Source organism: Nelumbo lutea, chromosome 1 (assembly GCF_056320005.1).
Source record: "Nelumbo lutea isolate HS-2025 chromosome 1, American lotus-T2T, whole genome shotgun sequence".
In the NCBI taxonomy this organism is placed as follows: Eukaryota; Viridiplantae; Streptophyta; class Magnoliopsida; order Proteales; family Nelumbonaceae; genus Nelumbo; species Nelumbo lutea.
The window spans coordinates 133,947,251-133,961,735 of record NC_142684.1 but is presented as its reverse complement, the minus strand read 5'-3'; positions in this window follow the sequence as shown (position 1 = coordinate 133,961,735).

Below are 14,485 nucleotides of genomic sequence, written 5' to 3'. Positions count from 1 at the left end.
TAGTCAATGGGTATACCACATTTTTTGCTGATGCTACCTTCTAAATCTGATGTCTCCTCTACCAACAATCTTCTGTAGAATCAGTTTTGTCACACAAAGTAGAATGGGTGATGTGGTATGACTCCAAATTCCTAGATGAATTTTTTCATCCATAGTACCTATTTGGAAGCCTCACTTGTGGCAATGTGTTTGGCCTCGGTCATGGACTAGTTTTATAACACACTGCACGGGATCCCAAATGTATCTAGATGTAGGCTGATGTAGACTTTCTATCATCTAAATCAAACTGGAAGTTGGTATCTGTATACCCGATCATCTGTAGTGAACTACCATTAAAGATTAGATAATAATCTTTGGTCCTCCATAGGTACTTTAATATGTTTTTCATAGTAGTCCAATGCTCTTGTCCTAGGTTAGATTAATATCTATTTACAACACTAACGACCTGAGCAATGTCTGGCATAGTGCACAACACAACATACATTATGCTCCCTACGATTGAGGCATAGGGAACCTCTCTCATGTCCTCTATCTCCTCAGGGGTCTTAGGTGATATTCCTTTGGACAGAGTGACTCCATGCCTAAAAGGAATGAATCCCTTCTTGGAGCTCTCCATATTGTAGTTTTTTACGATCTTGTCAATGTAAGTAAATTGGGATAATATAATTATCATCTTCAATCTATCTCTATAGAGTTGTAGTCCTGAGATATAAAAGGCTTCTCCAAGATCTTTCATGGAGATCCTTATGCCAATAAGATCTCCATTTAGGAACACACTTTTTTTTGACATCCATATGCCAAATATCATAATCATAGTGTGCAACTATATCTACTAGATCCTTATGGATTTGAGCATGGCTATCAGTAAAAATGTCTTCTCATAATTGATTCCTTCTTTCTGAAGGTACTCTTTCGCTATAAGCTAAGCTTTATAGGTTCCAACTTTTTCATCAGGGCCTTTCTTCCTCTTGTAGATTCATTTGCAGCCGATTGCTTTCACGCTAGGGGACAAGTCTACGAGAATCCAGACTCCATTGATTTTCATTGAGCCCATATGACTTTAATGGAATCTACTCACTTCAGGAGTCTATGTCTAACATAGCTTCTGTATAAGTCATGTGATCTTCCTCACTGTTTATAGCTTCTATCAATTAACCTTATTGATCATAGCCTTAACGTACTAGAGGTTTGGAAACCCGGGTAGATCTTCTAAGCTAGATATTATTATTTGGAATCTATGGATTATCTTTCACTATTCCTGAACTCTCTTCATCAAGAACAACTTCCTTATGATGACTGTTTAGGATGTAGCCCTCCAAGAAGTAGGCATTTTGATTAATAAACAATTTTTGTTCTTGTAGGTTATAGAACAGATACCCTATGCAGTTCTTGGGGTAGCCTACAAATAGGCAACACCTAGTTTTGGATTCTAATTTGTCTGCACTTGTCATTTTGGCGTGTGTTGGATAACTTCATATTTTCAAGTGTCTTACACTTGGTTGCTATCAGTTCATACCTTGAAAGGAATCTTAGGAACCGGCTTGTTGGAATTAGGGGTGATCATGGGTCGGGCCAGGCCGAACTTTGCCTTTATAATAATGGGCTTAGGTTAGACCCGGGCCTGATCCAACCTACATTATGGCCTAAAAATATAAGCTCAGGCCCAACCCTACATGGGCCTAGGCCGGTCTGGGCCAAGATTCTGGGCCTAATTATTGTATTTCAGATCCAAAACTAAACAATTGTACTTTTTTTTCACTTATTGTCGTGGAGACTATAGTATTTCAGATATTATACCTTCTAATTTATAACTTTCAATTGTTCATTAGTATGTTAAAAACGATAATCTTAACAAACCAATTCTTCTAACAGTAAAAAATTAACCAAGAACATATAATATCTATCAAAAAATAACCATCCATTGTCATGTAATATCCACAAAACAACTTTAAACATCTTTATAAGGGCTCCATTTTCCACTCAATTCCTAAAATTAAAAAGTGAAATAAAAAAGATATTAGCAAACTAAGAAAAAATAATTTAAATAAATGCAAATAAATAAGTAATAAAATATTGAAAATGGTTTCAATTTTACCCAAAACTTGCAAACACTCTAAACTTCAGATTTACCTTCACCAATGGAGTCTTCATCGCTAGAAGATTCATCTTTTGGTGAGAGAGAGATTGGGCATGGCAATAATTTTTGTGAAATTGGTGAGAGAGAGAACCAAGAAAATTAAGGTTTAGTAATTTCTATATTTCATTAAATACCAGATTAGAATTTGGTGAGATCTAAGGCCATAGGATTAAAATCTTTAATCTCATACAAATCTCTATTAATCTCTATTTAATATATAAAACATCAATTATCAAATATTTTTAAATTACATATATACATAAAGATATATATTATTTATAAAGATATACAAATCCCTAAATTTTGCAGGCCTGATGCAGGTTCGGGTCCGGGCTGGGCCTTAACAAAAAACCTAGGCCCAAAGTTAGTGCACTTGCACAAACAAATTGCATTTTTTTGCATTCTATTTGGTTGGGCAGAAAACCAAACTCCGGAAACTGGTTTCCATGGAAAATGATATTTTCCTTGTGTTCAAAAGAGTGCCTCTTGGAAAGAGTAATATCTGCTAAAACTTACCTTGGGCCCAAGTACTCTATTAGCAAGAAGAGATGTAAGCAAAACCAACAAAATCAGAAGTCCAAAACCTTACATTGATGCCTGCACCCAATTCCTTTCTTTTGATAAGTTGCTACAGCGGAAAAATTCACAGGATACTATTTGGACTTTGTTGTGTGCCTCAACAGCATCAGAGACCCCCAGGAGCTCCAAACTTTGTGTTATAAGTAGAGAAGTGGACTACACCATTGGAAAGATATTGACTTTGGCAAGGAGCTAATGATTTATCAGCATTTTCATACTCATATCTATTAGTTTTATGGTGATAAAATGTACAAAAAATGGCTCGAATTTTCAAAAAGACTAGTCTTTAGTGAATCAGAGTCTAAAAACAATACTCATAAAAGGTAATAGGTTGCCAAATTAAAGTTTATGAATAGAACATGGTTATCTACACTATTACATTTTCCTCAATTCCTCTATACTTAAAAATTATGCTTCTTAGATCAATGTTATATACGATTAGAAACATTTTATAAACCTCTATCGATGTATGCATGTTTGTGGGGAAGGGGGATCATAATGTATTGGACCTACATGCTTTACATATTAACTAGCACTCACATGAAATTTACTAGCTTGGACCAACTTACAATAGTTAAATGAGACAACAAGGTTGGATTGGATGGATCTCCACACCACTAATCCCTTTTTAACAAAACTGGAATCCTCTATTGAACATCCATTTGCTTGTGTCTAAAGATTAGGGAACTCTACAGATGATAGTCCAACTAAAGCCGATATGGGCAGAGCTTAGTTGTATTGAGTTCTGGTTTTGATTTGGGTCTTATTAATTGTTTATGAACAGTATTTACAATCTGCCATCCAAGATCCTTGTTAATTGTTTATGGAGAATTCTGGGCGCATTTACATCTTCCTCACAAGGTGTTTTTGTCAATGGAAGGCAGATTTTGATTAGGCCTTTGGTTGCAAATGATTGTATAGATTTCAGAATTCACAATGCCATGCCAATTTGGACTATTGCATTAAACTGGCCTTTGCTTGACTACCTCAATAAGCCATAGCCCAAAAACCCTAAAGTAACAGTAAAGAGCATCCACTCGATATGATGTTTGAGATAGAACCCATTACATAAGTGTTATGTGATTCATTATTTTATCTATCTAGTTCCACATGCAGGGTGATTTAATCATATAATAGTCATAACACTCTTAAGAGAATAACCTCTAATGGGTAATGATACACTCCTGAACTTCTAAATCATATGAAAAGCTACCATCTCTTATTCACCATTAACCACCTTTGTTCTCCTCCACCCTCACCAATATAGAGAATATACTAAATCATATGAAAAGCTGCCATCCCTTATTCACCATTAACCACCTTTGATCTCTTTCACCCTCATCAATATAGAGAATATATCAGTTTCAGCCCCTCAAAAAGCAATAAAAACTCAGCCCTCAAGGAGTTTCCAAACTAATAGTCTATGAAATTAGCATTCATTTCGATAAACCTTTTTACTATTGTCACCCAAGTATGGAGTTTTGATTATTGGTTCGGATCACTTGCTTGTTTTCATAACCTTTAAAAAGTCAAGGTTGCACTCTTTTTTTGAAAAATAATAGATGTAATTCCCTAACCTAGCTTGTTCGGCCTACCTTTTTAGTGTTAAAAAACAGACCATAGAGTGAAATAGTTGCCATGACTAAATAATACAAAATGTTTTTTTTCCTCTTTTTTACATAAGAATCTAATGGACAAGGAAAGAAGCAATTTCAAACTGAACTATTGTATATTATGATTCATGCATGCTACTTGTGTGTTTGTTTATAGGATGCTTGTCTTATAGACTCCTATCTAGGATCATTGGCTAAAGTTGAATAGGTTTTGATTGTTTATATAATGCGGTTTTAGATGTTAGGAACCATTATAAGTAAAAAGACAGGAAATACTATAAACAATAGAAAGTTGGGTATATTGAGATTAATTTAAGTTGTTAGATTTTGTTTGTTTCAAATAACCCATTCCTATCCTATTCTATAGACATATATAGCCTCTCAATTTGAAATAGTATATGAAGATAGAACCAATGAATCAGCCACATGGAGTGAGGTTAATAAACGGGCATTCATTGAATTGATGGTAGATCACGTGAGGCTCACAATAGACCAACCTTGACATTTAACAATGATGGTTGGAAATATATTGTTGAGAAATTCAACAAAACATGCAACAAGGTGTATACTCGTTACCAATTCAAAAACAAATTCCATCACTTGAAGCGATTTAACAACTACCAACAAATATGCAATCATACTGGAGTTACAATAGATCCATTGACGAAAAAACCAACTACTAGTGAGAGTGTTTGGGAATTCTTGATTACGGTAAGAGTATTATATATCATTTTTATTTGTGTTTATTTGAAGGATTTCAATTGATAGGATGCTAACACCAAACTAGTATACTTCATGTAGAAGTATAAGTGGGCAAAACAAATAAAGAAAAAGGGTTGCCTCTATATAGAGGAGTTGGAGATCATCTTCTCTAGAACTATTCTACATGCAAAACATCTATGGGTAATGTTAAAGCACCTTCAGATGAAGAGAATGATGTCCCATAGACACAGGATCCATTTATTAATCTCTCTCCTAGTGATGTTCATACGCCTTATCCGTCACACCTGAGACCCCTGTTGTTGAGTCAAACATTGATACTAACCAACAAAATGACAGACTTACAAGGACCAGTTCACTCCCCACCTCTCTTAGAAAGGGGAAGAGGACCAGGTAGGGAACCGAGTTCTTGCCTGCAATGGATGCATGGGCAGATTCAGCAAGGCTAGAGTAAGGCTATTAGAAATTCAAATAGAATGACAAAAAAGGATAAAGAGAAGGAAGAACAACGCAACAAAGACATACCTGCAATAGAATGCATGAATGTCATGAACGACTTTTTAATGATTGGAGCTATGAGTGTTCAACAAGTTTTGAAGGCAACTAAGATATTGAAGGAGGAGCATTGGAGATAGATGTTTATGTCATTTACATCTGAATGTCAACTAGAGTGGTTGAAGAAACTTTAGACATTGAAAACTTTGAGTTATTTGTCTATTACTTTTATAAGCCCTTGTTTAACTATCAAATGTTTTTTGAGTGATTGGATATTTTGACAATGTGACTTTTTGCTTATGCTAAACTTTTTTTTATTATTATGTTAAGTTATTTTTGATACATTGATTATGTTAACCTTTTTATATGTTAATATGTTTCATTATGTTCTATTATATTTCATCTCTCAATTAGTATAGCAATGTGTGTATGTTCTCAGGAATTCTATGGATATCAATGAAATAGACGACATCCCTTTTAATGAATGGGATGAAGATGATGATGAATTCTTTGTACTTGTCTTTGTTAATGGAGTGGTAAGATACTACAACATATACTTTGTTAAACAACTGTATTGTACATTGAGGATGAGTGGGCATACATTTGTGATAGTGTTTGGATGATTTAGAGCATCCTGATAAAGTGTACAACACATTTAGCATGGAGAGACATGTATTTAAATATGTTGCCAGTCTCCGTGGCCTTTTATCCAATAATCGGAATATCATAGTAGAGGAATCACTTGCTATCTTTATTTTGACTATTGGTCACAATGAAAGATATCGAATGATTGCAAATAGGTTCCAACACTCCAAAGTACTATTAGTGCTCACTTTAGGAGGACTTGCAAAGCAATTTGTAAACTTGGGAGAGAGTTGATTTGACCACCATCATTTGAAGAATTGCAACCATATATCAGACATTCAGGGAAATATTACCTGTGATTTCAGGTATTTAATTGGTTTCTTGTATATTTTTATACGTTATGTATTATTTATATATTGACCATGTATATGACAACAAAGGATTGTATTGGGGCAATTGACGGTACACATATAAGTGCATGGGTTCCTTTGGCCGAACAAATCCAATACAAGGGGAAAAAGTCGTGTTGCACCACAAATGTGTTGGTTGTATTCTCGTTTGATGTGAAATTTACTTTCATTTATGTGGGTTGGAAAGGATCTACCCATGACCCTAGGGTATTTGTAGAAGCTATTTCTCGACCACATTTAGAATTCCTACATCCTCCTACAGATAATAGATTTCAACATTTTTAGTTGGTATAAATCTATTTACCTATGTCTAATGCATTCTATTGCATATGGTTTTTGTAGGAAAATATTATCTTGTGGATTCTGGATTTCCTGGTGGGCCTAGATATCTAACACCTTATTCTGGTGAACGATATCATCTAAATGACTTTAGAGGGCAAAGAAGAAGATTTTAGTCAAAGAAAGAATTATTTAATTACAAGCACTCATCCCTAAGAAATGTTATAGAGAGGTGCTTTGGGATATTGAATGGAAAATTTCCTATCTTGCAGAATATGCCATCATTCAATTTATGAATGCAACAATACATCGTAATGGCATGCTTCATCACCTATAACTTTATTAGGCAAAAAGCCATTCATGATAACAACATCAATTGATGGGTAGTGGAAGACATGACTATTGAGGATTCAAATGAAGCCAATGTGATTCTGATGAGGAGAATGAACAAATAGATATACAAATAACTAATATTAAGGACAATATAGCAAATATGATGTAGGAGCAATACCACATTGAATAGTTTTAGTTTTAATTTTAATTTGAATTTTGAATAATATGGTTAACATATTGGATATGCTTGAAACATTTTGAACATGTAGTACAATAGTTCAAAAAACCAGTAGACCAATATTTTGATGCTATGCCTATCTTATAACATTGGTTTTTGTTATTTATATTTAAATACTAGTTGTAATGTAGGTGATTTTTTCCACCAACTAGTACAGAATCCAATGGATTATTAGTTTGATGTTATGCTTGTCTTGTAAATAATTTGTTATCTTGTTTTCTTAAATATTATTTTTTTAATATTTTTATTAATAAAATAATACTTTTTTTATTTCCATTTTTTAAAATTAATATTTATTGGTTAATATTCAACTGTTGATGCCTTTTCTCCAATTTATTTATCATATAAAATGTAAAAATTAGAATGATCGACTGTATAGATTACTTCATAAAATGTATATGAGATACATGAAATCAAAAAGTGTGGTGTGGACTAGTCCACACCACGCCTATAGAACGCCACTGTAGGTGTGGACTGGACCAGTCCACACAGTTTGTCCACAATTCAGAACAGTTGTGAACTGTGGTGTGGTGTGGGATGGTCCTTGCCATAGGGTGTGGTGTGGACCAATCCACACTCACCAATTTCTCATCCACGCTACAGAACACCCCCTTAGTGAATGGAACGAAACATGGCTTAGGACAAGGGATTTGAAATGAAGGGTAAAAGGCTCAAAAACTTATTTACAATGGGAAACCAAAATACTAAGAATAGAGGGTCGGCGCGTAGTTGGAAAAGTTTGAAATTGTTGAAATGCGACGTTGCTAATGACAGAGAATGAGAAGAAATCCAACAACGGTGAGAAACCACAAAAAATATGGAGAAAAATAGGATTGGCACCACTGCTAGATTACTCGTTCTCGTTGGGGAAGATGATGAACAATGTCCACAAATGGTGTGTTAATGATTTGGGAAAATGACAATAAGAGGAAGAGAGAAGAGAAAGGAGAGAAAAATGGGAGAAAAGGGGATCAAAGGAGGAAACTTGCCGCCATTGCCGCTATAAGTCAAGAGGGAGAAGTGAGTAAACAGTGTTGAATCAGAGGGAGAGAGATCGAGTGAGGTAAGAGGTGGAGATTGGATTGGGTTTCTGGTTTGTTGTTGCCACCCCCTCAATTCAAACGAAGAGGAAAGTGAATAGTGCCGTCCAATTAATTGTCGATTAGGTCAAATTTGAAACCTTATGTCCTTTTAATATTAAACACTAGGGGTAGTTTTGTAAATTTTTGAAAAGGGCAATTTTATAATTTTGATACATTAGGTAAAAAATGTTCTAGGGGGTTGAACCATGTTTTTGGTTCAAGAATGGGGTTTGGGTAAAGGATCAAGGTGTTGAGATGAATGGTGTGGTTTAATCGGCTTGAATGTGTTACGATCAAGGGAATTTTGGTTATGAGTGTTTAGGCTAATGAGAGGGGTCGAAATGGAATCTTCATTTGATGGAAGGGTAAATGAAGGAATTTTGAGTCAAGATTTTATGGGGAGGTATTTTAGGATGTCTTGAGATTAATGGTGGTGTCTAATCTAAGGATTGAGGTATATACGGGGTTGATCGTGGCCATCAAATTGGTATTGGGTAAATTTAACGGCGGATTTTGGGGCTTTTGTGTTGAAAGTTGGGTTTTCCAGGCTCTTGGATGTTCCAAAGAGATTGGAGGGGTCTGATCGGGTATTTGGGGTAATTGGAGGTTCAGGTGGTGGACCGAGCAAAAATCAGATGCTAACAACCCCTAATGCAAAGAATGTTTTTTTGAATTCAAAAAATTGTCCAATATCCATTTTAACCCCATATATGAAAATTGTTGTATATGTTTTGGGGCATTATTGAAAAACAAAAAGTTGTAAGAGTCCTCTTTAAGAGATAAGAGATAAGAGGAAACCAACACCCATTTTCCTATTAAAATTGTAAGATTTCTCTTAAGAGATAAGAGTTAAGAGAAACGAACATGCCCCAAGAGTCCTTTGATCTCAATGTTTACATGGATTTTCTTTCTTATTTTTCACATATGTGGTTATTTATTTTTAAATTGAGGGTTATTAAACTCACCATGACTTTTTTTGCATTTCTCTTAAACTCACCATAACTTTTCAAAATCTATACAGAGCCCCTTAAAAGTGAGTCTTATTGTCCAAAACTCACCTTCCATTAAGATTTCTGTTAGATCACCATTAATGGTCATTAATAGAAGTTATCCACATAAGCATTTAAGTATTTTACATGATCAAACTACCTATAAATGACCGGTCAAACTTATTAAATATTTTATGGCAAAATTACCCTAGCTACTATGGGCCTATGTTCGTGTCAAGTGTAATTTTGTTTTGAAAAATATTTAATAAGTTTGATTGGCCATTCAAGAGTAATTTGGTCATGTAAAATACTCACATATGCTCAAATGCTTATGTGAACAACTTATGTTAATAATCACTAATGGAAATCCAACGACAGATAAATTTTAATAAAAAGCAATGACAAAGACTCTCTGAGGTTTTGAAATGTAGGGAAATGTTAAAAACTGATGGTGAGTTTTAGATAAGATTCCTTAAATTAAAGAGTAAATTCATTAAACCTCCCTTGAACTTTGATCTCTCCAAAGAACTATCTTGACTTTTGGGAGGTAAATATATTTATATACCCTCTTCTGTCACAATAAAAGCACTCTTGTATCTTAATTTTCCTAATAAAATCTAGGGAAAATATCCAAAACCCACCATCACTTTTTATGAATTCTCTTAAACTCATCAAAACTTTTCGAAACATCTAAAACACACCATGTTACTAACTTGATGTTAAATAGACTAACGGGAGTTAACACATTACTATTTTACCCTTCATAGAAAAATATAAAATATATACCTATATATTTTAATATTTTACCTACAAAAACATGAAAAAAAGGAAAATGTTCAAAAGTATTTTCAAATATAAAATACATAAAAACACAGAAATTACAAAAAAAAACTATAGAAAATGAAAACAAAATCAGAAAATAATAATTGTAGAAAAACACAAAAAATGTAAATAAATAACAAAAAATACAAAAAAAATTATAGATTGTACAAAATAGAAAAATGTAAAAAAAAAAAGAAATTAGAAAAAAACGTTGGAATTTATAACAAAACACTAAAAATGCAAGAAAAAAAAGAAAATTGAAAACTAAAAAATACAAAACAAACTTGAAAATATAAAGATTGGATAAAAACAGAAATTGCAAATATACATAAAATGATAAAAATATTCAAAAATTATATATTATAGAAAAAAGTAAAAAATTGTAATAAACACAAGTGATAAAATTTTCAAAAGAATAATAAAAACCTACACAAAATACATAAAATGATAAAAATTAAAAAATATCAACAAAAGAAAAAATTAATAAATTAATTATATATTTTAGAAAAAATAAAAAATTAAAAACAAACTACTAAAATGATAAATTTTTTCAAACAATAAACAAATACTATATACTTTGAATTTGAATATTGTTGCAACAAAATTTCAAAAAAAAATTCAGACAATCAGATAAACAATTACAAAAATATTTTTTTGCATAATTTTGTAGAACCCTCAATGGGGAATTGCATTCCAGATTCAAAAGAATACATTGTAAATGTTTCAAAACATCAAAAATCTTTGAAATTTATGATCGTCTTCTTTCAAATCTTCAAACTGTAGATTGTATTCTTCAAGATCTGAGCGATAGAGAAGGTGCTATGGCGGCAACAAGATTCGAAAAGGGTGGTGCAATGACGGCAAGATCTGAGCAGGAGAGAGGGGGGTGCGGCAACCTTCAAGAATGAGAGAGAAGGTGGTGTGGTGGCCAGATCTGAGCGAGAGAAGGTGGTGTGGTGGCCAGATCTAAGCGAGAGAGAGGGTGATGTAGTGATTACCTTCAAGATCTAGGAGAAAGAAGGTGGTGTGGTTGCCAGATCTGAGCGAGAGAGAGGGTGATGTAGTGACTACCTTCAAGATTTGAGGGAGAGAAGATGGTGCGGCAACCAAATCTGAGCGAGAGAAGCAAAGCAAAGAGAGAGAGAGAGAGAGAGAGAATTTCAGTCGAACCCTAACCTAAATTACTCTTTATGTTAAGAAACATTAACGGTGCACGAACAGAAGGTGAGTTTTAGAAAATAAAACTCATTTGACATGGTGAGTTTTGGATGTTTTGAAAAGTTGTGGTGAGTTTAAGAGAATTCATAAAAAGCGATGGTGGGTTTTGGACAAATCTATTATCGTTCTCTCTGATAAAGATAGGGCCCATTTGTCGCGTCTTTCCGTGTGGTCTTTCGGTTGTTTACAAGCCGGGAAGACCGATTTTCGGTCTATTCCCGTTTGGCTCGCAGAAGATCTAGTTGCCAAAAGACGGTGCATCAAAAAGACGCGAGAAGCCCATTTCGGGCTGATTTTGGGAAGCTTCAAATGAAGCTTCCCGTGTCTTTCGCATTTTAATCTCATTCAAAAAGACACGAGTAGACACACGAAAAGACGCACATTTGCCAAACTGTCTTCGGACTGTCCAATCTTATGTCAAAAGCTCAATGCATCTTTTGACTATCAGAGCTAAAAGAAAATATTCTCAAAAAGACACGCCAAATAGGCCCATAATTTTTAAAACACACTTTCTCCAATAATTACTATTTGACTATTTGTAACATCTCCCCTCTGCAATTACTATTTGACTATTTGTAACATCTCTCCAATAATAAAATCTAGGGAAATTGCCTAAAACTCATCATGAGTTTTAACATTTCCCTTAAACTCATCACAAAATTTCAAATGTCTTCCGTTAGTAGGCCGCTAATACTTCTTAACTGAAAAAATGATATTTTTCAATTTTCAATTTTCTTGTTTTTTTTTTTTTGCATTCATAGTGTTTTGTTATAATTTCAATGTTTTTTATAATCTCTATTTTTTTTTACATTTTCTATTTTCTACAATCTATAAATTTTCTTGTATTTTTTGTTATTTATTTGTAATTTCTATGTTTTTCTATAATTTTTGGTGTTTTTTCTACAATTTTTATTTTCTGATTTTGTTTTCCAATTTCTATAGTTTTTTATAATTTTAAAATAAATTTTTACTTTTTTTTTGCAATTTCTATAAATTTTATATTTTTTGTAATTTCTATGTTTTTACGTATTTTATATTTGAAAATATTTTTTGAACTTTTTCTTTTTTTCATGTCTAAATAGTAATATATTAATATCCATTGATTTATTTTATATTTTTCTATGAAGATTAAAATGGTAATATATTAACACCTATTAATCTGTTTAACATCAAATTAGTTACATGGTGAGTTATAGACATTTTGAGAGATTGTGATGAGTTTAAGAGGCTGAAAACTCATGACGAGTTTCTTTAGAAAATTTCCCTAAAATCTATTATCCATTTAAAAGGTCTTTCATGTAACAGAGCTTCTAACTTTGCAAGACGTATTCATATGGAAAGCCTTAAGCTATGCGTAATGAAAAACCCAAAAATCCCAAATGCAATTTAATTTGAGATTAAATCCAAATGCCGCCAGGGTTGAGGGATGGAGGATGACCGGATGGACCATGAACAAAATTGGGTTAATGGCCAATCCAAGATCAATATCAAACATGGACCCTAGTCTCCACCCAAACTGATTTGAAAACCCAAATTTACCCACTCAAACCTAACCATATTTACCCTTAACTCACTAACAAGATTTCTATTTTAATTGTTAGTTTTAAAGGATATAATGAATCGTGATTCGTGAAGGGACAGAAAAGAAAATTGAAAGAGATGGCTCATAATACAGTTACGTCTCTCTCAATTATCCTTTGTAGTTTGAAAGTGAGAATTACCTTGTTTCTCTACCTCCTCTCTCTCTCTCCCCTCTCTCCTCTCTCCTTAGTTCTTAGCATATCTTTATACCACACGATCGCCATGGCCCAACAAACGCAGATTCGCTAGGTCAAGAATCGGCATGATTTGCTGTAACTTTTGGTTTGGTGTGGTTATGGTGCAAAGTGCAAACCCCTTGCTTTTATAGAAAGTAAATATAATATTATTTTATTTAAAAACAAAGTTGCCGTCCGCCGATAACAATGTGATTAATTAGGTGGGACCCATAAAAGGTAGGCATATCACTATTTCACTACACGTGTTTAATCCTGCATTCATCTCAGACTTTGAGTGGTCAGTGTCTCACTTCACTGGTTGGGCTACCAATACCATGACGTGAAACCTAACAGCTATAAGTCGTCCGATTTAGATTTTGATTTTGACATGAGAAGGAGCGAGTCTGAAGCCCTGAAGCAGTGCCCTACCCCATACGGATGGCCTTGCTATTTTTAGATCTATGATGCAGTCTTTTGGCCATTTTGGCGCATCACCACCGTTGGATCTTTCTCCTTATGTGCCTCGAAAATTGAAAGAGACAAACATCGACGTCGCAACCATTTTGACGGTCAGAAATGAAGTAAAAGAATGAAAGACCCCACGTCAGTTAGAGTGTAGAAGCTTAGAACCCTTTCGATCAAGTAACTAAAATCTATGGTCCATAAGAGGTAGCCGGCGTGTGCCGTTTATCGACCGAAACCAACACCACGATGCCTATCTGACGAAGCTATTATTAATCAACATTAGCACATGCTCCCAGTCTTCTTCTCTACCGTACCACCCGTCAATCATAAATTAGCTGGTCCACTGATCCCAGCCAGCCTGATTCTTTGAGTCGGTGTGTCACCGTGTCGAGCTTAAGCGGCAAACTCGCAGTCTCGCACTGATCCCGACTTGGGATCATTTCATATTTAATCGGGTCATAGATGTGTGGGACGGGTTCGGGTTAATTGAAACAGCATCGAATTCGAACCCAACCCGAGCTACAATGATGTATAAACGCACTTGGGCCGTTATAGTCGGGTTTACTTTAACCCGAACCCGATCAAGGATAGGACACTAGCTCTGACCCGAGGGCTTACAGTTTATATCCCTAATCCAAATTCCAAAACAAGAAGAAGAGCTAGAGACATAACTGTGGGCTATGATGTAGAGTGATGGTGTTTAAATGAGAGGTGAGGAAACAGCCACACAGGTGGCGAGAGGCTTCTTCATCACGTGTCACGC